Source organism: Mytilus californianus, unplaced genomic scaffold (genome assembly GCF_021869535.1).
Source record: "Mytilus californianus isolate M0D057914Y unplaced genomic scaffold, xbMytCali1.0.p SCAF_2, whole genome shotgun sequence".
NCBI lineage: Eukaryota > Metazoa > Mollusca > Bivalvia > Mytilida > Mytilidae > Mytilus > Mytilus californianus.
Genome location: NW_026262668.1, coordinates 25052722 through 25079568, shown reverse-complemented (window position 1 = coordinate 25079568; position 26847 = coordinate 25052722). Strand labels below are relative to the sequence as shown.

Genomic DNA, 26847 nt, shown 5'->3' with positions numbered 1-26847 from the left:
TAAAATGACGCCAATAAAATTCAAACTTGATCTGTGTTTTGTGGTAATAAGCATTGTGTATAGTTTCATAAAATTTGGTTGATGCAAACTAAAGTTAGAGAAAGGAAACCAACTTTGGGATGAACGGACGGACGCACGGACAGATGGACAAGGGAAACACTTAATGTCCCCTCAGCTACGTATACTGCAGGGGCATAAAAATGTATTTTCTGTAATTTCAGATATCTGGTTAACATACATGTACATGAACAAGATGGAGTTATTTTTCTCACAAAGCATTAACATGATTAAACTAATATTTAATGAACACTGAAACACTAATTGCCATTATGACCCACTGTGGCCGAGTCCAAGAATAGTGAACAATTAATTTCTTTCTTGGCAGAAAAATTCTAACAATTATCTGGAGCACCACATGATATCTACATGTATCAGTGTGTGACAGAAGTAAAAAAGTATGCTGATATTAAAACTTCTTCTGCATGTGCAGGCGTAAGTATACATGTACATGTATATCTTTGCAAGAACACAGTAGAATATCATTATGATCTATATACTATTACTAATGAATTTAGATTTATCTGATCCCATATCTTCATTGACATTGTAAATTATAATTTTTTGGTAGGAGAATGCTTGAAAGACTTGCAATGTATTTTCTGGGATATTGTCATGTTTTTAAAGTACACTGAGAATCCTCCACAAACATTTTATTATAAACACTTGAGAAGTTGCCCAATGATACAAAAATGTCAACCTTTAATACTCTATTTTCGAGAATTTACCTTTGAATGCAGACTTGATTATCGGTACAAACTTAAGTTTGGAAACGTGGACCGCAGACTACGATTTTACCATCGGTCCTAGTGTCTGTACCGTGTTCCTTCATTTTCCTTGCAACAGCGAACAGGTAGCAGATATCTGGTGTAAACTCTTTCCATAGCCCGTTTGAATCATGTTGGAAGCCTGACCATGCAATATTTGATCTCCAAAATAGTTTTCAAAATTTGTCTCTTCTCAAATTTCAATTCTTTCACTTTGTACTAATGCAAAATTTCAATTAATGCATTTTCTAAGTTGTTTTTCCATTTCTGCGTCGCCATCTTCAACATATTCCTAGGTCGCGTTCATAAGGAGCATTCTGATTGGTCGATATAAATTCTTTCTGGGGTCAAATATTACGTAAAAAAGGTCACAAAAGTGAAAGAGATTAGGGTCATCGTTAGATCTCGTATGAAGTATAACGAAATCCGAGTTCTATATTTTAATTAGATTGTCCGTTGACTTTGATTGCCTCTTTGTTCTTTATATTTATCAATTTTGATTTTACTACGAGTGATAGAGACATATGAAGACGGAGTATTCTATAAACTATTTAAACACCAATATTAACACATGACATAAGCAAAATTTCTGTGTTCTTACTGTGCTATAATCTGGATATAATGCACAGCTGAGGTGGCCATTAACTACCTTAAAGGGAAAGAAAAGCAATTAAACTATACTCAATAACCCTTTCAGTTATGGTAAGTCATAAACCGATTTAAAAGTACATTAAACGGAACTAAAACTGTAGGAGATGTGTGTTATACCTCAATAAGACAGCAATCAAACATAAAAAAAAACAGTATAATCTCATCTAGAGGGCAACATATAGTCTTCAGCAACAGACAGGTGTCTAAACAATATCTGTTCTAAATCGTCACGAATTTATATAAGAATTGGAAATAAATTTAACAGATACCATCAAAGATCTGCCATTAAAACGCATTTCTTGAAATAATGTATCAATTTATGAGAAAGCCTGAATATCAAAAACAAATTATAATTTAAAAGTTACCAATCTTTCTCTACTAAAGGACGTATTTTCCCCTTTATTTACCTAACAAGAGAACTTTAATTCCATAATAAACTACATTCTTTTTGTGCCTGTCCCAAGTCAATGTCTTTTATATTTGTTTTTCGTAAATTGTTTTGTTATAAATGAGGCCGTTAGTTTTCTCAGTTGAATTGTTTTATATTTTTCATGTCAGGGCCTTTTATAGCCGCCCATTCAGTATGGGTTTTTCTCATTGTTGAAGGCCGTACGGGGCATATAGTTACTTACATCCACTTCAATTGACTTTTGGTGGATAGTTGTCTCATTGGCAATCATACCACATCTCCTTATTTTTATATATTTTCCAGGTGCCGTGGATTTAATATCGCCCACATATTTCCAAAACGTTCATGTAAATGAAGGCGTCATGTGTTAAAACAGTTATTGGCAAATCAGATCGGTATATATCATTTAATTTCCACGGTCTGGATGACCCTTTAACCCGAATTCCTACGTCGTTCGGGTCAAATAGGGTGATCCAAGCCGTGCAGATTAAACGACATATACCGATTTTCTTGTTCAATAAATATAAATTAATCTCAACTCCATTAAAACAGTTGAATATGATACAAGTTCAAGTTCAAGTTGAAGTTTTATTATCAATTAAGGACGCCCATGACTACAGACAGGATTATCAAAATAAATTTGGTACAAATGATTTGGTTAATATCATATCCATGTATAAAATAAAAAGAAAAAACAAAATAACACAATACTATATATTTATTTATATATCTATGTTTTGACATTGACAAATACAGTTATCCTAAACTATAGGAAAATTAAATCCTGAATATTAAAACAAATATATTCTGTTTTGCATGGGACTTCCATAATCATATACTTATAATCACAATCGTAAATAGATAAATCAAATCAGTATTAGGAAATTATTCATGACAACTGTGTCTTCTTGCAAGTGACATTAAGAAATTAACTTACTCTTTAAAATTTGTTTACAGCAATATTTAAATTATTGATAAAAATACACTTGATTTTTAAGATATATGACTATGGAATACACAAGATCTTTCGCAGAGGACAAAAGTCTGTCACATAATTGTGTTAACAATCAGCAATGCCATTGTTAATGTCAGTATCCGTTTTATTTCCTTCATATTTTATATAGGTTAGTAATGTAGTTACTATGAACAACACAACGGGTGTCATACATGGGGCATGATCAGATCAGCAATCCGGAGCACATGAGAGCACTCCCAGTTTTCGGTCGGATTCCTCTGCTTAGTTTTTAGTTTCTTATGAAGTATTTTGTAAGTTTTTGTTGATTTTTTTTCGTAGTTTTTTTTTGTCATGATTTTGTCAGTCTCTCGTCAACTTTAAAAGAGATTTGATTCTCTTTTTGGTATCTTCTTCAGGTGCCAAAAATGTCTGAAGATGATTTTGTGTGGAATTGTTAGATACATTTTTAGTTTTTTTTTTAGTTTTTTGTGGTCATCAAACTGATTTAACAAGGACAAAAATATACTTTATAGGAATAAATTATTTACAAGAATTGGGATATCTTATGTTTTTAAAAGACTTCTTATAATGTCAATGCTTATTAGTTGAAATGGGGAAAAAATAATACCCTTTTACCCGCTAATTCAGCTGCCCAAGTTATGACATCCTCATAACTTCTAGTTAAAGATGCCAGTCCTTTTTCCGAAATGAAATAGGAATTATACAATTCTTTCTGTTGGTAAAACGACAAGAAAAATAACACTTTATAAATTTGGGGCGTCCTAATCAAATATTTCAATTAACCTTGATTAGGAACGCTCAAATTAGAAAAAAATTCAAGCCAAGGATTTTTAAATACTAGCCTGTAATTCAGTGGTCCTCTTTGGTTGCTCTTTGACATTTCTGTTATTGTCTTTACCATCAATCTTGGTTTTCCTTTTTTTCATACCGGGGTCATTATGCTATACTGGGTTTTGTTCATGGTTGAAAGCCGTTCAAAGACCCACAGTCCTTTTCATCCTCGTCCTTTGTTCTCTGGTGGAAAATTGTCTGATACGCATCCTCGCACATCTCCTTATTTCTATATTGAAAACGCGAGGAGCTATGTATGATCGGGATCTACTTTGATTGTTGATTTTATAAATCACTGTTTTAAATAATGCAAGTTGATATTTCTATATATGCAATTGTCCGTACACTCAATATCATGAAAATATATATAAAAATGGATATAACAAAATCTTAAAGGTTATAATATTAATAAATCTTATAGGTCATACCCTACATGTTATTTTTTTTAACAAGGTGTCTTACAGAGAGAGAGAGAGAGAGAGAGAGAGAGAGATTGTACCTTATTCAAATAAATCATTTGTATCGTTTTCGTGAATTTCATCAATTTATTCTGATGTGCAAGTTTATTTTAACGACATTTGGTACAATGCAACACTTCCACTCTTGTAACATAAACAGAACATCTTCTTTTCTTTGTTGTAATGCACTGCTACCGGATTATTTAGTCCATCACGATCAGTAAGTAAGACCTTACTATCTTTCCCGTCGTGTTGTATAAGTCTCAGGTTGTTAGACCTTGTAGCTACAACAAATACGTTTTGATTATTGTCCACTGATATACCTGTCGGAAAGGAAATAGACTGATCATTGAATACCCAGATTGCTTGCCCTGTCATACTACAGCAATGTACTGTATTACTGTCCTGGTTTGTATATAATATCCTGTCACTTGTTGTTGTTATATAAAACACCCTTGAAACATCGATATCAATTGTATTTAATGTCTTCCCATTTAAGTCCATTACCACTATGCCTTGATCGAAAACAACAACACACAGCTTCTGGTCCTGGTAAGATATTCCACAGCAGATATCACTACAAATCACCTTCTTCCTTTTATTAGTATACTTAGTGTTTATAATCTCTAGGTATTTAGAGTCTGCATATGTAACAGCAATAAAGTCGGTATCTACTAATGTAAGACTATGCGGTTTATCAGAGAATGTCAGGTACATGTATTCCATTATTATTGTATTCCATTAATTTACCACATCCATAATAGTCTGCAATTATGATTCTGTCGTCGGATAATATGATGCATCCATTGATTGTTAAATCTGATCCTGTGATATCAAACTTCTGTTTCAGCTGCAGACTGACATTACCAATATTTTGCGATGATCCATGTATATGTATCTGAGCCTGGTCGATTTTTGCAACTTTTAATTGCAGAACCGCCATGGTTTCATTGACTCTAATTTCTCCAAACTGTTTTACCTCCTTCACTAAGGAACCAATCACGTGATGTACCTCTATCTCCATGTTGTTATTCGTATAATCTCTTATCTCTTCTTTGAGCGATCCGATCTTTTCACGCAATGCTTGGTTTAATTGACGCGTTCATAGAAACAGTTGAAGATCAGATGCAAAACGTTTCATTTGAAGTGTCTGATCTCTCAGTTTTTCTACTTCCGTCTCCATTTGCTTCAATTGTTTAAAAATTTTCATGACTTTAGATTTACAGTTTTGATGTTTGGATTTCAAATCTAAAAGCAGTTTTCTCATGAGTTTATCTAAGTATTCATTAAGATTTTTCCGTGTGTCTGTAATCGTTTAACGTATTGTTTGTTCATCTTGGTCCACAATTGTCAAAGCTATTTCACGGTCTTTGATACAGTGATTCACGTTGTCTATCGTTGTTGAGATAGTTCCTTCTAAGTCTAAGAGTGCACTTGATTGTTTTGCGTTTTTTGATGCTTCATCAATGGAGATGACATTAGAAGAGGAGCAGGATTCATGTTCCGAAGGAATAAAGACTACGCATACTGCAATATCGTGCTTCTTGCAGTAAAGATATAACTTTTTACCATGCATCTCACAATTTAGATTAACGGAAATGTCTTTTATTTGACGATAGTCCTCAATAGAAATCATCTTGTGATCTCTCGATAATTTCATAGATTTGTGGTATTTTTTACATTTTCTACAAATCCCCTCTTCACATATGGTACACCATTTCTTTGCATTTTTCGAGATGTCCTCATATCCACCTGAACCACAAGATATGTTCAGTTGAGATTCCATATGTGTGTTTCTGGTTAAATATATAATACGTTAAGTAAATGAGGATATCTAGAATTCATTTGGGTAAATTTTGATTTTAATTGTTTGTTGGTAGATAATGGCTGTACACTATATGTTGGTGGCCAGTTTTTATTGGTTGAGAAAGTCAGATATAGAGTGCCAAGAGAGATACCCAGCAGTCAATTTATAATTCATTTGTAGTTTAAGGGGGCAGATTTTATAATAGAAATGAAAATAACACTTTATAAATGGTATGTGTCCGAAGACATTCTTTGAATTAACCTATATCCAGAACGCTCAGAGTCCAATATTTGAAAGTCAAGTATGTCTAATATGTACCAAAACACGCGAAGAGCAATTTGACCAAGATGTTGGATGTGTAATGATTAATATTTTAATCTTAGATACATGATTTTTTGTAACTAGGTATTATTGGTTATGAACTAGCTGTCAGAAACTGCGAGTACGCTCAAATCTGTACTTTGTGTCGTTTTGTTGTTAAGGATGTATAAATACCCTGCCACGTCCAGTCTGTGTTTTTGTTAGATGTTTTCTGCTTTGTATCGATCTGATGAGTTATACCCTTTTCAACTGATTTTTATAGTATTTTCTAATGTTGTGCTGTCCCAGGTATGGGGAGGGTTGAGCGCTCAAACATGTTAAACCCCACAACATTCTTTATGTGCCTGTCCCAAGTCAGAAGCATGTAGTTCAGTGGTAGTTTTTGTTTCATGTCTGTCTCATTTGATTCTCTAAGTTATTTTGATATAAATTAGGCCGTAAGTTTTCTCAATTGAAATATTGCATATTTTTTATGTTGCGGCCTTTTATGGCTGACTATACGGTAAGGGGTTTTCTCATTGTTTAAGGTCTTACAGTTATCTATATTTGCTTCCATCCACTTCAATTGATTTTTTTAAATTTTGTTTAAAAGATTAACTTTTTTTTAATTGCAGTTTTACAATCTTTTAACGCTTTATCTCGATAACTAATGAAACATTATGTGTTTGCATTTATATTTCTAATAAGTTAAACACAGTTTAACACATACTTATTTTAGATATACGATTGTTGTTTTGATATCACATTTAATCATTATCGTCACCGATATGGTTTTACTATTGAATTTGTCGACTTATCATTCGAAGATCGAGTTTCTTTTTTATAGTCCTTGTTTCATCGGTTTTCCTACTGGCTGTTGAGAACTGTGCATGGTTTTCTTAATTGTCTTTTTTTTATTAATTGATTCAAAAGTTTTCTGGATTCGTGTGGGTATTAGGATTAACATGTTGTGCAACCGATTGGTTTTTTTACGAGCTATGTTAATCACTAGCTTTTCTTTCGTTTATTGTGATTTTAGGTTGCACTGACATTGACGTTTACCCTCAATTTTTTTTATCTATATTTGAGAAAACAAATATAGAGCAAAATTTATCTAAATAATTGTTCACCTTTCCATCCGATTGTTGTTTACAAAGGCAAGTAACTTTATAAAAAAATTCAGGTAACTGCTCAACTTAACTAGCTATGACATAAAGGTGTCCGGCATCGTTCCATAACGATGTAAACGTTGGTAAGGTTTTTATATTACACGTTACATGATGAGGTAAATATTATTTGCTGTTAGGAAAAACAACCCCAGAAATAATAAATGTTTTTACACTCGTAAAAAATAATAATCGAAAGTCACACTCATTATGATTAATTATAGCAGTGTGTCGTAGTCATGGACAAAGCTGTCCTCATTTCTTCTATTATGACACCCCCGAAAGCGACTTATAATAGAACGTTTACTTGCTAGGTCATCACGATGGTGCCACTATAATGGGGTAACTATTAACCATCGTGAAACGCATTAGCACAGACCCTACCTAACCCCCGGATTTACAGGGACCCTACTGCTCAATCTTTTATATTACATAGCAAGTGACAAAAACAGCAATCTCTATCAAATTAGGATAACAGTTCTGTTGGTTTCTATTATGATGGGTCTATTATGAAAATATGTTAACTCTGTCGCCATTTTCAGTACGTGAATGGTAGTTTATTCAGCTTTTAATTAGCAGATAATTTCAACATATCCGAAAATACCAAATTCTATTTCTGCACGACAAATTAAAATAACTCTGGTGACCACCGACATGAAAAACATAATGTTAATTTGACTGTTTATGTATGTTATGGAGCCGGGGAAAATCAACAAGGAAGCTTGTTACCTAATTAACATTTACAGTTTGTTCATTAAAGTAATTTATTTACGCTAAGTTGGTAGATAAATTATAACTAATAAAACAACAACAGCAAAAACTGATGGTTATATCTTTCCCAACTTTCGTTTCTATCGTTAGTCAAAAATTGTGTATGTCGTCCACAAATCACATGACCTATGTGTTTATACATTTAAAATGTGAAAGACGCGGGTAAATTTAAAAATAAAGAAATGTAACGTTTTCCCTTATTTTTAGTTAGGCAGTCAGATCAAATGATGCGATAATTCTTTGGCATAGATTTCATAAAGTTTTCATGCATTCAAAGTGATGATCAATTGAAATAGACAGTGGTGGATTTACATGAGATATTATTCCAAGGAGGATCATATTTCGAAGGAGGAATTTAGGTATAGTTCTGTTTACAATACGGATAGCCGCTATCGAGGTTCATAAGCACGTGATGAGGTTACACGTTTTTTAACTGAAAGCCACGTAAATTTCTATCAATGGATTATAAACATTGTGCATGTACATGTTCAATACCTAAAGAAATATAAATAAAACTAACGAATGTTTTGCTTTAATATTTTCGTTGCAAACTGTCTGTCTGGTTGAAATTCAAATGTTCGTTATTATTCTATCGAATGTTTTTTTATTTATTTTTCTCATGACAACAGAGAAATCAAACTCCCGACAGTTCATTCTCCGATCCGCGTGCTACTCTTCACAACTGTAGTAAAGGAAAACCAATCTACGATTTGGCATACAGCAAGTGCACAATTTGGTTTTGATTACTTTACTGAAATTATATTGATATCAAATAATAAATTAATACATTTGAATTAAAGACATATGTAATTAATAAGAATGAATAAGAACTAAATTTGTTAACTCAAGTTTTTTATAACAACTATACTATAAAATTAATATACAACCATCGCACAAACTAATTGCTGGGTGAAAATGAATCCATTCCATAATCAGTGCCATATATAGTTCATTATATACACATGTAGTTGTCTTTCAAACATGTTCTGTCATCCATCAGTTCATAATTTGTGGCTTAGCCTAACACGTGAAAAATTATACACTAGTCAATAAGAGAAACGATACACGAATTGTTTTTTAATATGTTTACTGTTTACCGGGAGATGATTTCATCAAGCCTATAAGGAAATAACTTCAAAGAAAGAATAAGGATGTTCACTTCAAAAATTTGACCCTTATTGCACAACGTGAAGTTCGGGGGATTGTAAATGACGCCATTATGCAAACAGTGTTTAAATCATACGATATAATTATTTGTGGTGTTCTCAGTCAGACACATTGTATTTTTGCCATTTTCGAAACCTTCTAAAGCCACAAGTAATAGACGCAACGGTTACGTGAAAATTAAAGAAAATGCGTAGTAGGTATGGTGCTGTCTAATTTCTCTAACATATAATGACGTCCCATCTTGTAAGGGTATTTTATTTTTGTAACTTTGACGCCTTTTTACGTAGAATATTGAAATAGCCATACAAGACGTCACAATTATTTGGAATACTGTCTGGAATGCTTCATGGAGAAGCTGCACCAGTTTCACTCATATAGGGTGCTGATATCTTGACTCATCATTCAAGACAAACAGGCAGTACGGAATGACTCCCTTATAGTTGTATTCAACGTGTGACGCCTCAGTGTCAGGACATTTATATCATGGTTAATTCATCTGTGGCAAGTACATTCCGTGCGACACATTCGAAATAATTAAAAGCTAAAATCTTACAAAACCACCAGATGACAGTGACGTAAATATGAACTCCGTAATAAACATTCTTGCAGCAAGACAACCTCGAATGTCTATTGGCCCGCTCATGCATAGCCTTATTCAATCGCCACCACACACGTGTTCTTCCATAATCAGCACTCTCACCGTGTTTATCATCCATAGAGCATTTATGGAATAAATTTGAACGTTTAAAAATAATTACCCCAATGCACTGGGATTGATTGAATTCCTGCAAAAGAGAGGCGAAAGATACCAAAGGGACATTCAAATTTATAAGTCGAAAAACTGACAATGCCATGGCTAAAAAAGAAAAAGACCAACAAACAAACAAACAGCAGTACACAAAACACAACATAGAAAACTAAAGACTGAGCAACACGAACCCCACCAAAACCTGGGGTGATCTCAGGTGCTCCTGAAAGGGTAAGCAGATCCTGCTCCACATGTGGCACCCGTCGTGTTGCTCATGTTAGTACAAACCCGGTAATAAGTCTACTTCGTTGGGTTCGTTCGGGGAAAGGAGACGGGATTATAGTTACGACATTTGGAACATATCCGCTTCTACCTAAGGAATAGATTACCTTAGCTGTATTTGGCAAAACTTTTAGGAATTTTTGGTCCTCAATGCTCTTCAACTTCGTACTATATTTGGCTTTTTAAATTGTTTTTATTCGAGCGTCACTGATGAGTCTTTTGTAGACGAAACGCGCGTATGGCGCAAATACAAAATTTCAATCCCGGTATCTATGATGAGTTTATCTATCATCTGTGAAACAGATATTCCATAACGGTCAACCAACTCGTGATGGCGTCCTTAAAATTTAAGAAGGGATGATTTCAACTACACAACTTGGATCTCTTGGTTTAATAGCTTGTGAGCAGTAAACCTCTATCAAGGAAATCATGATAGGAAATACAAGCCCTGGAATATCGTATCAACTGGGAGATATATACTCCGTATGCAGGTGTAATACCACCATTGATTTTCCCCTATTAGTCTTTGTTAAATTTGCACTTTTCAAAAAATTGTGCAGAATTTATCTTTGTTTCAAATAAAGAAATACTTGGCATGAGTAAAGTTTTATCCAGTCCAGTACTATAGAAAAAATTTCACATAACATTTCATTGCATATAAGAAAATAACCATCACTGGAAGTTAACCAATCAAATTTTCCCCCTTTTTTAACCTGTGTACAAGCTTTAGTAACCATGTAACCTCAAGTTTCCAAAATATTTTATAGAAACCCCAAATAAAAAAATAATGGTGCTTTGAAATACCCAAGATATATGTTTATGACCCAGAAATGTTTTACTGCAATGACATGTAGGATCAATTACCTACAACTGTCAAATTCAAGGGAATATTTTTTTAGACCTATTTTCGTATGCAACCGGATGTGACGTACTATGATTTGGTGGTATTACACCTGCAGGCGCTGCTGGAATGTTGCTACATAGAAATGGAAAGTTCACAATTGGGAAGCTGAAATCATCGTAGTAAAGGTTTGTTTTCAACCGACAATCATTGTCAATTTCTAGATGTAAGTCTAGATATGAGGCAGACTTAACTGTATTTGTTGTATCCTTTATCTCAAGTTCGATGGAATAGATGCGTTCGACATAATTTTGAATTATTTAGTGAAAGAACATCATCTATATAGCGGAAAGTAAAGTTAAAGGATACTGCTCACTTCTTTTCTTTCTTCCTAAGAAGTTCCTGAACAAATCGGCAAGAAGAGGGGTGCAGTTGGTTCCCATGGGAATGCCGATTGTTTGTTGGAAAACACGTCCTCCAAACGTAACAAATATGTTGTCAATCAAGAAATGAAACATCTGCAAATTTCTAAATGTAACAACAAGCCTCAACCTTATCAATCGGCTGAATTGTTGATACTTCGGAGATTAAAACTGTTCATGGGTCAAGAGGAGAGCATACCCTATTAAAGCTAGACACTAGCGAAATCACAATGCGAATTTGAACTTTTAATCGTCCGGTCGTTTGTACATCTTCAGATTTTACATATTTTACTGTGTTTGCAATAATTTTGGTGTTCAGTTTTGTAGTAGTTAGTTTTTCATTATGATTAATGTGTTATCTTTCAATCAGTTTAATTGAAGTGTGGAGCTGGCATGTCAGTTAACTGCTAGTAGTCTGTTGTTATTTATGTATTATTGTCATTTTGTTTATTTTCTTTGGTTACATCTTCGGACATCAGACTCGGACTTCTCTTGAACTGAATTTTAATGTGCGTATTGTTATGCGTTTACTTTTCTACATTGGCTAGAGGTATAGGGGGAGGGTTGAGATCTCATACACATGTTTAACCCCGCCGCATTTTTGCGTCTGTCCCAAGTCAGGAGCCTCTAGCCTTTGTTAGTCTTGTATTATTTTTAATTTTAAATTCTTGTGTACAATTTGGAGTTTAGTATGGCGTTCATTATCACTGAACTAGTATATATATTTGTTTAGGGGCCAGCTGAGGGACGCCTCCGGGTGCGGGAATTTCTCGTTGCATTGAGGACCTGTTGGTGACCTTCTGCTGTTGTCTGTTCTATGGTCGGGTTGTTGTCTCTTTGACACATTCCCCATTTCCATTCTCAATTTTATGTTGAAACTAATGTTAATTTCTAACGAATGGCTTAAAGCAAAGGCGACTATTCAATAAAATTGAGAATGGAAATGGGGAATGTGTCAAAGAGACAACAACCCGACCAAAGAGCAGAAAACAGCCCAAGGCCACCAATTGGTCTTCACAAAGCGAGAAAATCCCGCACCCGGAGGCGGGCTTGAGCTGGCCCTAATACAAAAATGTGTACTAGTTCAGTGAAAACGGACGTCACACTAAACTCCGAAACATGTAAATGAACTAAAATTAAAAAAATATACAAGACTAACAAAGATCTCAACCGTCTCCCTATGTTTAAAATGAACAAATCAGAGAGTTCAGAGCTTCGATACAGTACATACAAGGCGGATGAAAAATGCTGGTGAATAATCGTAATTCACTCTGCAAAATCTCTCTGTATATTTCATAAATCAGAGAGATATCACCTTCAATCATAATAAATAATAAATACAATATTTATAGAGCGCATTATATAATAACAACAATTACTCTAAGCGCTTCACATTTAAAAATAAATAAAATACAAAAACACATAAAACATAAGGACGAAAGATACCTGAGGGTCAGTCAAACTCATAGATCGAAAACAAACTGACAACGTCATGGCCAAAAATAAAAAGACAAACAGACAAATAATAGTACAGATGACACAACATAGAAAACTAAAGACTAAGCAACACGAACCCCACCAAAAACTGGGGGAGATCTCAGGTGCTCCGGAAGGGTAAGCAGATCCTGCTCCACATGTGGCACCCGTCGTGTTGCTTATGTTATTACAAATCCGGTAAATAGTCTAATTCGGTAAGTCACATTCGTGAATAGGGAAGGGTATTGTAGTTACGACATAAGGAACATATCCGATATCATCTGTGAAACGGTTATTCCATAACGGTCAACCAACTCGTGATGGCGTCCGTAAAATTTACGAAGGGATGACTTCAACTTCACCATTTGGAACTCTTGGTTTAATAGCTTCCTTGTGAGCAGCAATCCTCTATCAAGGAAATCATGATAGGAAACACAAGCCCGGGAATATCATATCAATTGGGAGATATATACTCCGTATGCAGGCGCTGCTGGAATGTTGCTACATAGAAATGGAAAGTTCACAATTGGGAAGATGAAATCATCTCTTTTGTCGTAAAGTTTTGTTTTCAACCGACCCTCATTGTCAATTTCTAGATGTAAGTCAAGATATGAGGCAGACTTAACTGTATCTGTAGTATCCTTTATCTCTAGTTCGATTGGATAGATTCATTCAACATAGTCACCAAATTTTGTATTATTTAGTGAGAGAACATCATCTATATAGCGGAACGTAGAGTTAAAGGATATTGCTAACTTCTTATCTCTCTTCCTAAGAAGCTCCTGTATGAAGTCAGCCTCATAATAATAAAGAAACAAGTCGGCAAGAAGAGGGGCACAATTGGTTCCCATTGGAATTCCGACAGTCTGTTGAAAAACACGTACTCCAAACGTAACAAATATGTTGTCAATCAAGAAATCAAGCATCTTGATAATGTCAGTTTCAGAGAATTTTTTGTTTGAATCAGAGTGATTCTTTACAAAGTAGGATTTATCCCTCCCCAAGACAAGATACTTGTATCTACGTTCGCCATTCGTTTTAATGAAACAAAGTAATACCAACTCTTTCAATTTGTCTTTTAGTTTGGAATGGGTAATACTTGTGTAAAGTGTAGAAAAGTCAAATGTTTTAATACTATTGCAAGATGAGAGAGTCTTAGATTGTATGTACTCTAAAAGATCTTTAGAATTTTTTAGTATCTACATCTGATTCACGCCACCTCTAGAATAGGCAGTTTCACAATAACTTTGGAGCCCGGCTTTGATTGCTGATAAAATAGATGTTAATAATTTAGAAAGAGGTTTCGTGGAGCACTTGGAAGACCCAGCAATATACCGTTGTTTGTAAGGACACGTATGTAGTTTAGGTATCCAATACAGTGATGGAAGATCCAGTTCTTCGTCTTTGGTTGAAATTCCAAAGGAACATAGAACAGACCTATGATTATCTAGGATTTCCTCTTTGGTAAGTGTCGTGAGGGTATATGTTGAGTTTCCATGTGAATTGTCAATACCTAATTCATTTATCAAGCAGTTTATGTAATGATATTTACACACAAAAACGATGTTGTTTGGGGCTTTATCTGCGGGGACAACAACATATTTGTCATGGAGGTAGGACAAGTGTTTTGCAACATTTGGGTCTTTAAAAATTGATGTAGCGTGGGTATTGATATGCCCATTTAGTTTCTTAATTCGGATTTGTATCAACGACCTCACAGCCTTAATCCATTCGGAAAGAGTATCTACGTCTTCTTTCTCGCGTTTAGCCCATTGCCTGGCATAATCCTCGACGGAATCCATCAGTATTTTGAAGTTGTATTTCCAATTGATGGATTTAGGCTCACGATATTTCGCAGGGAAGTGTTATTGACAATGTTGAGGTCTCCAGTAATAACGTGGCCAGCCGGATTATATGTGAATTGGGAACTAGCACAGGTGCAATCAGGAGGTTTAGACTTGAAGTCGTCAATGTTGAGATCCTGCAAAACGTGTTTGTAATTGAAAATTTTAGTTGCAATTGGTTTGGTATAGGTATAAGAAATTATTGGTACTGACTGATCTTTAAAATAAGGAGGTATTTTCGACTGAACTAATTTATGATGAAGGATATTGCCTAAGTTGACGCCATCGAGACCTTTGTTGGCAAAGGAAAGTTTAAGAAAAGATCTTTTCTCTTTTTCATCTTTTCCAATGCGAACTGGTTTGAAAAGTCTGTGACTTGCAATATCCGAAATAATAGCTGTAAGTTTGTATTGGTATGAATGAGTGTTTGTAACAGTGGTTTCCAAACATAAATTGAACAGAAAATGAAGTTTTGAAAGGGGTAATGAATACAGTTTCGTGCAAATGTGATGAATACCTAACGGCTTTTGTATAAATGGCAGCAAGTCATTAATAGAGACATCATGCAAAGTAGGTGATGTATATTGACGATGACCATGACTGCGTCTACGTCGAGGAGTAGAGTTGAAAATATTCATCACATTCACCGAGCTACAGGAAGGACTAGATAGAATACCTATACCATCAATTTTGTCATTGCAACCATATGGTGTCGCAGTTCCCAATTGTCGAATCCAGTAGTCCTCTTTTTGTCTACGGAGAGGCGTTGCAAGTTGAGGATTGTTAGTCTTGTGGTATATTTTTTCGATTATACGAACTGTCATAGAAACGATGGAATGATCAGGCTGAATAAAATACGAAGCACCAACTAATACGAATCAAACAAGAGATAAAGATTTAAAAAAATAATAAAATAATAAAAAAATGCATGTTCCCTAAAATATACAAAACAATGGTAACTGTTCCAGAGTGTAGGCGCGGCCTTGTCAAAACGCCTCTCGCCGTAGCTTTTCGTTCTGACGTCATTCGGAGGATGTAAGAGCATACTGTTTTCCGACTAGCTGAGGGATCTGTTGGGTTTGTATGGCGTAATTAGATCTTAAAGGTAGCTAGGAGCCTTGCCATGCTGTGCTTTGTACACATATAACAGAAGTTTATATTGGCAACGGTAATGAATGGGTAGCCAGTGTAACGATATAAGAACAGGCGTAACTGAGTAAAATTTCCTTTTTCTGGTAATCAAACGTGCTGCTGTGTTTTGGATACGCTGTAGCTTACTGATAATGTTGGTGTTAGTACCGTACAACAACGCGTTGCTATAGTCTAGCCTTGGTGTAACTAGGAAGCACACTAGTGTTCTACAGGCTTCAACCGAAATTAAAGATCGAATTAGACCAATATTCCGAATCTGGTAAAAACAAGCCTTAGTGATCGCACTGGCTTGATGTTCTATACTGATGGTACTGATACAAATCATCAGCAATTGTCCTGTTTCAGTTTCACATTGACTCAATCTACATAATCAAGAATGGTTTTTAACCGAACTACTTTGCGTGTACTGTACGAAATTGAAAACACAGTCTAAGGAAGAACTGGTGCTGGGCACTACACCAGATTTTTGCAGCAGGTTTTAATTGATTCATTAATGGATTTTTGCTATGCTCAATATTATCCGTTTTAAATTAAAAAAAAATAGATGAAAAAAGAATTTACAAAAAAACCGAACTCCAAGGTAAATTAAAAAAAGGTTTAGTACCTGTCAAAATCAAATGTTAGACTATATCAACAAAAGAAACGAATGAAAAACAACTGCCATATTCCTGACTATCTACAGGCATTTTTCGAAAAAATGGTGGGTTAAACCTGGTTTTATAACTAGCTAAACCTCTTACTTGAATAACAGTTGTTCATAGTTCCGTTATATTGAGAAAAAGATGGGTGAGCAACCCAAACAGACATAATTGGTTAATGTGATAATAATGTGGATCCATCGGCCAAATCTGTGTAAACATAAATCACAGACATACATTGTGTACAACATAAATGACTAAAAAAAAAAAAATAAATCTGACAAAGACGCCAACAAAAAAGTTGTAGGTGATAGTAAGAAAAGATTATCGCTTTATCGTCTTTTTAATTGGTTTCAAATTATAGGCACATATCTGAGCATATAATCAAACGATTGTTAGTTAAGGACTATATCTCTCTCATGCATAACTCTGATTCTTAGCCCGTCTTTGGCTATACTTTTTGTCCCTGGTTTATAAGCTCTTCATTTTTTAAAGAAGTTTTGGATTTTCAAATATGTTGGCCTTGAGCATCACTGAAGAGACATTTATTGTCTAAATGTGCATCTGGTGCTGAAAAATTGGGACCGTGAATATTATTACAGGTATAACGTCTATGAGCGGTTTTTCGTGTCCATTATCATCTGCTTTCCAACTTCTGCTAATTATCATCAATCGACCAATGGCAATACAATGAATATGTCAACCTCTAAATCACCCAAACTCAAGTAATGTTTAAAAAAATAACAACATATCTACCTTAAAATCCAATATAAAAAAATAAAACTGAACGCTGCTGACTTCGGGTTAAAATACGGCTAATGGAGTGAAGCAATGTTTTGTTTTTACTTTGATTTTAATCTCCATAATATTTGCAATATATTGGTGTATGATGTTGTGTTTGTCCTTCTTTGGTTTGATTAGATCTTGGTATCTTTTATATTTATTATTTTTTCTTTTTACTATCAGTAATAGATACATTATAGGACGGGGTATTCTATAAACTATTTAAACACCAAACGATCAAATATTTATCTCATCTGCAATACAACAGTTGAATATAATATAAGGTCAGGTTCAAGTTCAATATGTTATTGTCAATTAAAGACGCCCATTACAGACAAAATAATAAAGTTAAATTTGGTATGAATGATTACAAAATTTTGGTTATAATTTGAGTCATGAATAAACTGAAAAGAAAACAGAAAATATGTAAACATCTATGTTTTGACATTGACAAATACTGTGCTCCTAAAAAATAGAAAACTGAATGCTTTATATAGAAATTAATCTGTATTGCATGGGGCTTCCATTACTATATACCGTAGAGTCCGAAACTACTACGTGCATTTGTTCATGCGATTTTCGAAGAATGAACAAAAAATTGACATATTGCAATTTTAGGAAAAGCTATATACAGATATGCCATCAGATATCATAATGCGAGTGCATATTATTGCGATACTCAATGAGTCGCATTATTCACATTGATAAAAACCTCTCAATAATATCTGAATTTCAAAACTTAAAATCACATTTTATAAATAGATATATTAACTCCATAAGTTTTAAGGTGATGTTGTTTATTGAGCCCTGAAATTTAAATACGATCTAGGTAAACTTATCAATCCCTTAAATAAACTTATCCTAAAAAGTTACCAATTCAATCCTGTAATTAGATCTTTGAATATCGTTTTATTGGTATACACATTGATTTTGTTATCAGCAAATTAAAATCATACTAAATATTATTGTTATACACTTTCACGGTACTACAACCTGTCGATACCTATAGTTTGACATTGTACAAGGTCATCTTTTTATCTGACTGTTAAAGGCGTCTTTTCACTATATCCATTGGATGTTGGATGTGTACTAATTGAAATTTTAGTCTAAGATACATAATTATTTTCTTATTAGTTGTTGTTGGCTTTGATCAGCTGTCAGTAACTGCGAGTACTCTCATATCTGCACTGTGTGTCTTTTTTGTTGTTAGTGATGTATAAATATCCTGCCACGTCCGGTCTTTTTTTTTTGTTCGATGTTTTCTGCTTTGTATCGATCTGACGTGTAAGCCCTTTTCAACTGATTTTGATAGTTTGTTCTTATGGTGTGCTGTAACACCACTGTCACAGATTAGGGGAGAGAAGAGTGCTCACAAACATGTTCAACACCGCCACACTCTTTATGTGCCAGTCCTTAGTCGTTGGTTCATGTCTGTCATATTTGTTTCGTGAATTGTTTTGTTATAAATTTAGCCGTAAGTTTTCTCAATTGAATAGTGTTATATTTTTCATGTCGGGGCCATTTAAAGCCGACAATACGGTATGATTTGTTTTCTCGTTGTTGAAGTCCATACGGTGGCCTATAATTGCTTACATCTACTTCATTTACACTTTGGTTGATAGTTGTCACATAGGCAATCATACCCCATCTCCTTATTTTTATATATGTGATACACAAGATGATTCTTAGATGATAAAAGTCTGTCACGTAATTGTGTTAACTATCAGTATTGTCGTTGTTGATGTTAATGTACGTTTTTTTTTTCACCATATTTTATATAGAAGGTTAGTAATGTAGTTACTTTGAACAATACGACGTGTGGCATCCATGGATCATGATTGACCACCACTAATTCGGAGCACATGTTAGCACTTCAAGTTTTCGAATTCCTAATACTCAGTCTTTAGTTTCGTATGTAGTGTTTTGTATAATTTGTTTTGTTTTCGTCGTTTTGTTTTGTCAAGATTTTGTTAGTCTCTTATTGACTAATGAGTTTTGACTCACTACTTGGTATCTTGTGTAGGTCCCAAATGTGCCAGAAGATGATTGTGAGTAGAATTGTTCAAAATGATTTGACAGAAAAAAAATAATACTTTAAACGAATAAATGATTCACAAGAATTGGGATATCTTATGTTTTTAAGACTTTTTAGATTGTTCATTCTAAATGGTGGCATTGTGAAAAATAGCCCCCTTTGCTCGCTACCCCGTTCATTTCGAATGGTGGCATTGTGCAAAATAGTCTCATTTGCCTTGAAACCTGGTCATTCCGTTATGACATTTTTCACATGCAAGTATACTTCACGTTGAAGATATCAGTACTATTTCAGAAATAAACTAGAGGCTCTAAAGAGCCTGTGTCGCTTACCTTGGTCTATATGCATATTCAACAAAGAACACTCCCCAACATTGTACACAAGAATATAATAATGACAAAAATCTCAGTTTTGTTGATCTTGTAAAGAGGGTAAAAAAAAATCCCCTTTGAAGGGCAATCACCCCTATAAAGAGTGATAGTCTAATAACTATATCGGCAAAATTTGTGATTTAAATTGCCTATTATTTTTTTTATTATTATTTATTTTTTTTTAGTTAGTCACCACTTCGGTGTTACTGTGACTTGACTGTAAGTGTTGCTCTCCAACTATTGCAACTTATTCAAAATTCTGACCAAATTGCAATTTGTCTTATAAACCCAAACTGTTCAACTGGTCAGAAATTTGAACAAACTGCTGTAAAAAACCACAGTCAAGTCATGAAAGTGCAATGTGATAAAATAAAGCATACTTACAATCCTATAAGACTTCAATGATAACATGCAAAATCTGTCTAACAGTTTGTATACAAATTTTATTGTTATTGTCATGCTAGAGGTGATAGTTAGTAATTTTGAATTGCTATAAAAATGTCCAAACTAAGCTTTCATACAATTTTTCTTTCGAAAAGTCTTCTATATTCATGAGAATCAGACATGATTTTAATTAAAACATCTTATATTCAGTAAAATATATGTGAAATTACAATACGTTGTTTATAAGTTTCCATGGGAGATAATCTTAAATTATTATTCAATTGAATATAGAAGACTTTTTGAAAGAAAAAATGATTATCACCCATGGAAACTTATACACAACGTATTGTTATTTCACATATATTTTACTGAATATAAGATGTTTTAATTAAAATCATGTCTGATTCTTATGAATGCAGAAGACTTTTGTAGAGAAAAAATTGTATGAAAGCTTAGTTTGGACATTTTTATAGCAATTCAAAATTACTATCTATTACCTCTAGCATGACCATTACAATGAAAGAACCTTAGTGAGCGCGCTCACATACCCCACGTCCCCGCATTGTCATTGGAGAAATGAAATGAGTGTAAGAAAAAAAAATTGTGTCAGAAAAAAAAATTGAGTCATAATTTCCTGTCAATATGCACATCTACATAGTATGTCCTTATTATCTACACAGTTTCATGAAATTCTGTTGTGTGGTTTGAGAGGAGTTGCGATGACAAAAGGTTGCAGTAGTATATTGGGCAAATAAGTTCAAAGGGGCGTAACTCCTGGAAAAAAATTGAATCCTAATTTCCTGTCGATATGCACATCTACGTAGTATGTCCTTATTATCTGAAAAGGTTTCATGAAATTCTGTTGTGTGGTTTGAGAGGAGTTGCGATGACAAAAGGTTGCAGTAGTACATTAAAGTAAATAAGTTCAAAGGGGCGTAACTCCTAGAAAAAAAATTTAATCGTAATTTCCTGTCGATATGCACAACTACATAGTATGTCCTTATTATCTAAAAAGGTTTCGTGAAATTCTGTTGTGTGGTTTGAGAGGAGTTGCGATGACAAGAAATAGGACTGACGGACTGACGGACTGACGGACGGACGGACGGACGGACAGACGGACAGACGGACGGGATAAGATGCAACTGGTGGAGAGCAACACTTACAGTCAAGGCACAATAACATGCATATCTATTATATGGTCATTTTTAAAAATTTACTGTTTGCAAAAATATAAATTATTAAAAATACTAAGGATTTCCTTATCCCAGGCAATAACCCTAGCCATATTTGGCACAACTTTTTGGAATTTTGGGTCATCAATGCTCTTCATCTTTGTTTGGCTTTCTTTGCTATTTTGACCTGAGCGTCACTGGTGAGTCTTGTGTAGACAAAACACGCGTCTGGCGTATTAAATTATATGCCTGGTACCTTTAATCACTATTAGATTGTCGCAATGTTCTATCGTATTGTTTATTTGTGTGTTTCTCTGTCCTGTATGTTCTTCTATTTATTTGTATTGTAGTCCTGTCATGTAATGTAGCCATTTTAGTGCATTTAACATTGCCATTAAAGCGGGAGGTTTGGCTAGCCACAAAACCAGGTTCAACCCACCATTTTTTTCTAAAAATGTCCTGTACCAAGTCAGGAAAATGGCTATAGTTATCTTATAGTTCGTTTCTGTGTGTGTTGCATTTTTGTGTTTCTGTTGTGTCGTTGTTCTCCTCTTATAGTTGATGTGTTTCCCTCAGTTTTAGTTTGTAACCCGGATTTGTTTTTTCTCAATCGATTTACGAATTTCAAACAGCGGTATACTACTGTTGCCTTTATCTATTCGTCTATGATAACTTTGATCATATAAGGCAAAACGCCAAAAAATGGTAAAAATCGTCATTTAAGGGCCATAACTTCAATAAGGAATCGTTGGACGATTATCTACATATTGTCTTGATTGTAGATCTTGTCTTGCTAATCAGTTTTGTATATTTAAGTTTTTATCTATCTATTGTAGTTTTCAAGATAATAGGCAAAAATGAAAAAAGGTAAAATTTGTCATTTCAAGGCTATTACTCCTATAAAAAGTCGTCTGGCAGTTTTGACGTTTATGGACAATTGGTAGGGTTCAACATTGAGAACATATTTGCTACCTTCAGATTTTCTCTATTTATAATGGTTATCAAAATAATGGACAAAACTTGTATTTCACCCCTATGTTCTGTTCTATTTTTAGCCATGTCGGCCATCTCGGTTGGGAGGCGGAGTTATCGGACACATTTGTTAAACTAGATACCCAAATAATGATTGTGGCCAAGTTTGGATTTAATTTGGCCCAGTAGTTTCAGAGGGAAAAAAATGTTAAAGTTAACAGACGACGACGGACGACGACGGACGCCAAGTGATGAGAAAAGCTTACTTGGCCCTTTGGGCCAGGTGACTTAAAAAGAAATTATACACTTCTATGTGTTGTTAGTATAACAAAAATGAAAACAATTGTCCATGATCAGTAACGCTCAAATCCAAAAATTTGAGCTAAAGGATTTATAAATACTAGCATGTAATTGAGTGGTTGTCTTTGGTTGCTGTTCTTTTTTTTTTTTAAATCGTTTCTCATTATTATATGCCGTGGTCATTATAGTTTTATACTATGGCTTCGGTTCATTGTTAAAAGCCGTACGATGACCTATAGTTGTTTACATCCTCGTCCTTTGTTTTCTACCGAAAAGTTGTTCAAGTTGTCTTATTTGCATCCTAACACATCTCCTTATTTCTGTATTGAATACGTGAGGAACTTTATGGTCAGTACCGACTTTGCATGATTGTTGATTTGATAAAAATCGTGCATGTTTCAAAGATTGCAAGTTAATATTCCGAACGCTAAATATATACGAAAATATATTTAAAAATGGTTATTACAAAATCTTAAATAATAAAAACAAATCTTAAAGGTGTACCCTACACGTATTTTTTTTTTTTTTTTTGGCGATCAGATGTCTTACAGAGAGAGATTATAGACTGTTGAATTAAATCATATGTATCGTGTTCGTGAATTTGATCAATTTATCAAAATAGAATTCTAAACTTTATCAAATGTGTTCAATTTAATCTGAAAGGCTAACGGATATCTTCAAGTACTAAACAGAAGGCACTTAATTATACAATTGGTTTTTTTTTTTTTTTTTTTTTTTGAATTTAATAACCAAACCAATGACTTTGTCCCATGTGATGTATTCACCTTTTTAAACTATGTGTAAATGTAGCATCGTTTAAATACTTAATGTCAGGCAAACCATTACAAACAGTCAGTACGTCATTCTGATGTGCACGAGTATTTTTACGACACTTGGTATAATGCGATGCTTCAGTTCTTGTAACCTAAACAGACAATCTTCTTTTCTTTGTTATAACTCACTGCAGATGGGGATTTAAGTTCATCACGATCAATAAGTAGGACCTTACTATCTTTCCCGTCATGTTGTATAACTGTCAAGTTGTTAGACCATCTGCCAACAACAAATACGTTCTGATTAATGTCCACTGATATGCTACTCGGATTGGAAACAGACTGATCTTTGAATACCCAGATTTCTTGCCCAGTCGTACTACAACAGTGTACTGTATTACTGTCCAGTCTTGTCTTTGCATAGTATATCCTTTCACTGGTCGTTGTTATGTTATACACCCCTGAAACATCGATATCGATTGTATTTAATGTCTTCCCATTCAAGTCCATTGCCACTATTCCTTGTTTAAATTTCAGAACATACAGCTTCTGGTCCTGGTAGGATATTCCCCAGCAGAAACTACTACATTTCACCCTCTTCCTTTCACTAGTAATTTTAGTGTTTATAATCTCCAGGTATTCAGCCGTTCCATATGTAACAGCAATACAGTCGGTATCTACTAATGTAAGACTATCCGGTGTATCAGAGACATGAATGTCACGTATGTGTTTTCCATTGTAATGGTATTCCATTAATTTTCCACAAAGAATTTCACCGTCTGCAATTATAATTTTGTCGTCGGGTAATACAATGCAACCCTTTATTGATGATTTTGATCCTTTGATATCAAACTTCTGTTTGAGCTTCAGATTGACATTTTGAAAATTTTGCGAAAATCCGTGTATCTGTATCTGAGCCTGGTCGATCTTTGCATCTTTTGATTGTAGATTGGTCATGGTTTCAATAACTTTGATTTCTCCAAAATGTTTTACCTCCTTCATCAAGGAACAGATGATGTGATTGTGATGAATCTCTATTTCCATTCTGCTTTTCGTGCAAACTCTTATTTCTTCTTTGAGCGATTCAACCTATTTACTAACCGAATGGTTAAATTGACGTGTTCCAAGAAACACTTGTAAGTCAGTTGCAAAACGTTTCATTTGAAGTGCATGTTCTTTCAGTTTTTCTACCTCTTTCTCCACTTGTTTCAATTGATTACAAATTTTCATGATTTTAGATTTACAGTTTTCATGTTTGGATTTCAGTTCTAGCAGCAGTTTACTCTCCAGTTCATCCATGTATTTATTGAGATTCTTCCGTGTGTCTGTAATAGTTTTATGTATTGTTTGTTCATCTTGGTCCACATTTGTCAAAGTTATTTCTCGCTCTTTGATACAGTGCTTCACGTTGTCTATAGTTGTTGAGATAGTTCCTTCTAAGACTAAGAGTGCACTTGATTGCTTTGCGTTTTTGATGCTTCATCAATGGAGATGACATCAGAAGAGGATCAGGATTTATGTTCCAAAGGAATACAGACGACACTTACCGCAATATCGTGTTTCTTACAGTATAGATCTAGCTTTTTACCATGAATCTCACAGTTCAGATTCAAGGAAATGTTTTCTATTTGACGATAGTTCTCAATAGAAATCATCTTGTGATCTCTCGAAACTTTCATAGATTTGTGGTATTTTTCACATTCTCCACAAATTCCCTCTTCACATATGGTACACCATTTCTTTGCATTTTTCGAGGTGTCCTCATATCCACAAGAACCACACAATATGTTCAGTGTAGATGCCATATTGTTTTCCTAATCAAATATATAATACGTTAAGTAAATTAGAAGATCTAGAATTCAATGAGGTAAATTTTGACTTTTATAGATTGTTGGCGGATAATGGGCTTTAAGCTATTTCTTGGCGGCCAGTTATCATTGGTTGAGGAAGCCAGAGTGACCAGAGAGTTCCCCAGCTGTCAATTTAAAATTTATTTGTGGTTTAAGGGTGTAGATTTATGATAGAAACGGAAATAACACTTAATAAATGGTATGTGCCCGAAGTACTTTTCTGGTTTTACCTACACCAAGAACACTTAGAGTCAAATATCTGAAAGTCAATTATGTCTTATATGTACCGAAACACGCCAACAGCAATATGACCAAAATGGACCTTAAAATCATAGCCACATCCATCTAGTAACTTCCCATTCGACAAACACTTCTTGAAATAGACATACTTATACTAAAAGGTTACCAATTTAACACTGTAAATAGGTATTTGAATATTGTTTTATTGGTATAAATATTGATTTTATTATAAGTGAATTAAAACCATACTAAATACTATTGTTATACACATATGCAATTTTACGGTACTACAATTATTACCTATATTTTGGCATTGCACAAGATCATGTTTTTCTCTCACTGTTTATGACGTCTTTACACGGAATCCATTGGATTTTGGATGTGTACTGATTGATATTTTAGTTTTAGATACATGATTTTTTTTATTAGTTATTATTGGCTATGAATTAGCTGTCAGTAACTGCCAGTACGATAAGATCTGTACTTTGTGTGTCTTTTTGTTGTTAGCGATGTATAAATACACTGCCACGTCTAGTCTGTGTTTTTGTTCGATGTTTTTTTCTGCTTTTTATCGATCTGATGACCTGGATCCTTTTCAACTGATTTGTATAGTATTGTCTTATGTTTTGAGGTCCAAGGTTAGGGGAGGATTGAGCGTTCACAAACATGTTTAACCCCGCCACATTATTTATGTGCCTGTCCCAAGTCAGAAGCGTGTAGTTCAGTGGTTGTTGTTGGTTAATTTCTGTCTTATTTGTTTATTGTAAATTGTTTTGTTAGAAATAAGTTTTCTCAATTGAATTGTTGCATATTTTTCATGTCGGGGTCTTCCATAGCCGTCTATCCGGAAAGGGTTTTTCTCATTGTTGAAGGCCGTACGGTTATCAATGTTTGCTTAAACTCATTTGAATTTTTTTTAAGTTTAAAGGGGCATTAGCTATGATATATAAAAAATATAAAATATGATTAGTTTTATTAAATTTTTAATGAAAGTGAAATAATGAAATAAAAATTCGCTTTTAGCAGTCAGTTTGGTTCAATTTTGTCAAAATAAGCCAAGAAACATCGCTGATGAATTATTCACTTGCAAGTGAATAATTTGACCTTATTGAGTCCGTATTCATGTGACTTTCAATTTAACCCTTAGCTATAGATGGATTACGTATGAATTAGACGTGTTCAATTGTCAAAAGGAAAAGAATGT

General features: G+C 34.1%; 1 protein-coding gene across 2 annotated transcripts in view; it reads right to left on the bottom strand.

Annotated features, from left to right (window-relative positions):
* Positions 1-5848: 5848 nt before the first annotated feature.
* Positions 5849-26847, bottom strand: part of LOC127729557 (tripartite motif-containing protein 5-like) — a 78875-nt gene continuing 57876 nt past the window's right edge. For both annotated transcript variants that reach the window (XR_007994698.1, XR_007994699.1), the window contains exon 3: positions 5849-5901. The gene's annotated coding sequence lies outside the window, so the exon portion shown is untranslated. The remainder of the gene's footprint in view (positions 5902-26847) is intronic.